Below are 4,786 nucleotides of genomic sequence, written 5' to 3'. Positions count from 1 at the left end.
GGTCCAGGCCCTGCGGGGCAAGACTATGGAGTCAGAGCCAGGAGTGGAGTCCACCTCTTACCTTTTGCAGGAGGGAATCAATCCCTTGCTCCATCCTCTCACCACACCCAAGTACCGTTTACCCTAACACTGCAAAGCACTGTAATTTATGGGGTAAAAATCTGCCCCACCCTCTCTCTACGGATTAAATCAGAGGTTGCAAACCAGTGGCTGACATACCCATAGACCTCACTATGTTTTTTCTCTTCTCTGTTGTCCCGTTTTAAAATTGGGATAGTCCACATTAAATACATTTATTATGTTTTGAAACATTAGAATACTGGACACCCTAGAGGCCAGCCAAACCCAGTCCACCGGAGCTGACATCGTTGCTCCCAGCTGGCCCACCCTTCACTGTGCTTCACACACCAGCCACCCTGGGCAATGGCCTTCCTGGTCCCTGCAGGCCTCTGTTTGCAGCCTGTGTTCTGGCTGTCAGGGGTAACACATGGCACCCAGTTAAATTTGAATGTCACGTAAAGAAATCATTTTTAGGATAAGCATGTCCTAAACATCACGTGGAATATGCTAAAAAGTCGTTTTAGCGACTGGACAAGCCATTGTCGTTTATCTGATGTTCAAATTTAACTGATTGTCCTATTTGTTTGCTTTTTACTAAAGACAGGAACTCTATCTGGAGGGACCTCACCCTTTTCTGTGGCTTCGAATACTATTTATATGCCTTTAACTCCCAAGTGCTTGGCCGCAGTCCCAATCAGGCTCCCCTATAAACCCTGTAAACCACGCAGAAAACCCTGTTTTCCATTTTACCGGAGAGCTCCACTTTTCTGATTTCATTAGCATTTACATCGTGCTGTGGCATTTCTGCGGCTGCCATTCTGGCTTTCCACCTGGGCCAAAGCAACACCAGATTTACTTCCCTGCCACTTTCTGCGGGCCCACCCCTCCCATACTACCTGTTTCACTTGACGTCAGTCTTTCTGGTGACGACTTCAACTCCTCTCTCTTTCTCTCCTGCAACATTTAACCCAGGCCTGTTGATTTTCCCCGAACCTGTTTCTCACATCAGCACACCCTCTCCATTTCTATTTTTCCTGTTATTGTCTTAGGTCAGACGTTTATTACCTCTCACCTGCCGTAGCACAATGGCACCTAACATTAGCACTCCCTCCCACCAGCCTTCCCGAGCACAAGTCACCCTGCAGAATGATGCAAGAACCACGCTGATAAAAGCAAACTCAAGAGATCTCGCTTTCTCGCCAAAACCTTGTGTTGAAAGGTTTGAAACCAGAAGTCGTCCAAATTCCCTAGCGTGACACCCAGGGCTCCTTCCCGTTAGGCTCCAGCAGCTGGCACTGCCTCCTCTCCAGACGCTTCTGCCCACATCCCGCTCTGGACTCATGAGACAGCATGACAGATGAGCCCAGAATGACTGCATGAGCTTCTCACTATCGCTTCTTCTAGGTGGGCAGAGTTAATGTGCTTTTGAACTCACATATGGCTTTACTCATAGTTATGAAAAAGGGCAGTTTAAAGGCCATAAGTGAGAATCAGAATGTATAATTTAAGAATTCCACCATACATACAACCAAAAAAGCCTTGAAAGTATCCTGAAATAACTCTGACAAAAGTTGCATAGGTTCATCTCTTTTACACTATACAAATGTTACTGAAGGTGGCAAAGATTCAAATGAGTGAAAAGACACACCACGTCGAGGATGGGGAGGCTAGAAAGTGTTGCAGGATGCTCAGGGGTTTGTGGTTCTTGAGTTAAACTGCCTGGGGTTCAAATCCCAGCTCTTCCGCTTATGAGCTGTGTGAACTGGACAGGCCATTGTCCCTCGGTGCCACAGTTTTCTCATCTATAAAAATGAGCCTGATCAGAACAGTACTTATTTCGTAGGGCGTTGTGAGAACTAAATGAGTCAAAGCACTTGGTACACTTAAAATAGTCCCTAGCTTCAAAGTAAGCCCTTAGCAAATGTTGTCCTCGTTGTAAATGCAGCAAATCTTCGTACACGTAATCCACCTGTAAACTTAACATACCGGACAGTCTTCCACTGAAGAGAAAAGAAGGTGCAGAGGAGAGACAGGCTGCAGGAAAAAGTGCAAGTCAATGCCCAACAACCAGGATCCGCAGAGATTCCACCAGTGGACTGATGGACTGATGGACCCCTCTGTTTCAGGCTAAGATCCTCCCTGCTTTTCTCTCTCAAACTCCCACAGAAACTTCTAGCATTTTTCAGTAAGAATTATGCTATACTTTCACACCTCCCTCTGCCCTGCTTCTTGATTTAATCCATGATAGGAGGAATCAGAATCTTACTATCTGCCCCCAACCCATCCAGGGTCCTCGGATCCTGGGGAGAATCTGAACAGAAATAGAGATAGAGAGCAGTCTTTAAACACCAGCATTGCTCTTTGATGCGGCCACCAAATACCATATGTTGGCTAAATCATGGAGAAATAAACACACTAACAGACAATAACAAGGACTTGTCGTAGTTTGGGGTACTACCAGAACCTTGTTCATTAGCAGAAATGATCTTTTCAAATAAGATCTTAGCTCTGTGATCGCTGGGGGGGAGGGGAACACATATATTTGCCTTCGAAAGATGCACTGAAGGGGCACCTGGCTGGCTCAGTCATTAGAACAGGCGACTCTTGACCTCGGGGTGGTGAGTTTGAGCCCCACGTTATGTGTAGAGATTACTAAAAATAAATAATTTTTTTTTAAAATGCACTGAATAAATAAATCAAAGGGCCAACCTGCTGGCAGCTCCCACATGTGGGAAATTCCAATTGAGGAACTTCTCTCTTTCTGAGCTCATCCCTCTACTTGCACTGGCGGCCTCTCTGATTCTGCAACCAGGGTTCCTTGAGGATGGATGGGGGAGAAAGATTCAGAACTGGTGATTTCTTTCGGATAAGGTGTAGGGTTGCCTGTCGTAGAGATTTAATGGGATGTGGGTGAGGTTTGGGAGCAAATCAAAATGCAGGACCAAATCAGAAAATGCTCCCTGTACAAGTTATTAAAATTTTTTTAGGTATCTGACCTCATTAGATTAAATTCAAGTAATCTTTAATGATGATCCCTCTAGCATTGTAATTCCCTTCAGAAACTGTCCGGACCCTTTAGTAAAAGAATTCCAATGATCTTTCCCCATCTTAGCATGTTAGCCACATGGAGGTTAAAAGAACAGAAGAGAAAGGAGAAGGGGTTCCTCTTTCTTTCCATCCCTCCCGTGTTTTAGCAGGGGAGCGGACTCAGCGGACTGTGGCCTGGAGCTCTAGACATGACTCGGCAGTCACCCAGAGTGGTGCACAATGGAACCAGCAGCTAACTCCTACCTGGTGCCCGGGAAGAGGGTAAAAAGACAGGATAACGCTGGGTAGTAACAAGTTACACGTGGCACACCGTGTCAGTCTCGTTCACTACCACTGGGTGAAAACTCAACAAATACATGTTGGCCAAGTGACCGGATACAGAAGAGTCTGAAGTCAGAAACAGGACCTGGTAGGACTTAAGATTCTTCTGCAGCCTCACTCGGTGATGCTGAGCGTTCCATCTTCGGACGACACTGGGCAGATGTCAGTGGCCTGCTGCCGACGTGGGAAGCTCAGCCGCACAGCGTGTTCCCCTCCTTCTCCAAGGCCGGCGTGGCCCTCCTTCAGTTGCCACTGATGCATTTCCACTGCCACTGAAATAAAATCTGAACTCTTTGGTGTGACTTCCAAGCCCCTCGTTATCTGGGCTCTTCCTGACTCTGCAACTTTCTACTCTCTTCCTCTCAGGCCACACTGCAGTCACACGGGCCTTCCCATTCATCAAACGTGGCAAGTTGTTGCCCACCTCAGGGCCTTTGCCCGAGCTGCTGCCATTGGTCAGAATGCTCTTTGCCCCACTTCTGCCCTACTTTTATATGACCAGCTCCTAGAATCCTTCAGTCCTAAACCAAATACCACTTCCTCGAAGAGGTTTTCACTGGTCATTCCATCTAAATGAGATAATCCCAGTTAGTATTCTCTCTCATCGTACTCTGGGCTTTTTTTTCTTTTTCCTTTTCTGGTACTTATCACAATTTCGTAAATAGATATAGAGAGATATAGAATCATGTCTATCTTCTGCACTCTCTTCTATACGCAGCCTAGCACAGTGCCTGACAAGTAACGTGCAATAAATATTGAAACAATTCTTACCAAACTCTCCATACAGTAGTTTTCTAGCACCCTCAAATCACAACTCATTCACTGTCTCAGTTTCTCATCAAATGTTGGCTCTTAAACCCTGAGACAAGTCAGAAGACTTTTGAGAGGAACCGCACAGGCTTATACCCAAAGGCATCCATCCCATTAACAGCCAGCTGGGTGCCAGGTTGATCTTTCCTGCCTCCAGATGACCTCCTTGCCACTCGAAGCACAACCCAAGAAGCCAGGGAGAGACCGTCCTCCCTCCTGTATCAAAGTTCTAATACTATTCAGAGCAGTCACTGTTTCTCTCAAGAGGCTTCTCAAGTTTTCTGGCAGTAAGAACCCTGGTGGCCGACCCTGACGTGATAAAGTTGAGGTGGCGGCTCAGCAGACTGGCCATCTTTTTATTTGATTTATTTATTTATTTATTTTAGTAGGCTCCACACTGGGTGTGGAGTTCAATACGGGGCTTGAACTCATGACCCTGAGATCAAGACCTGAACCGATATCAAGAGCCAGATACTTTACTGACGGAGCCACCCAACACCCCTGAATTGTCATTGAAGTACAGTTGACACACAGTGTTACATTAGTT

The sequence above is a fragment of the Ursus maritimus genome, unplaced genomic scaffold (assembly GCF_017311325.1).
Source record: "Ursus maritimus isolate PB19 unplaced genomic scaffold, ASM1731132v1 scaffold_2, whole genome shotgun sequence".
Taxonomy (NCBI): Eukaryota; Metazoa; Chordata; class Mammalia; order Carnivora; family Ursidae; genus Ursus; species Ursus maritimus.
This window is presented reverse-complemented; position numbering follows the sequence as displayed.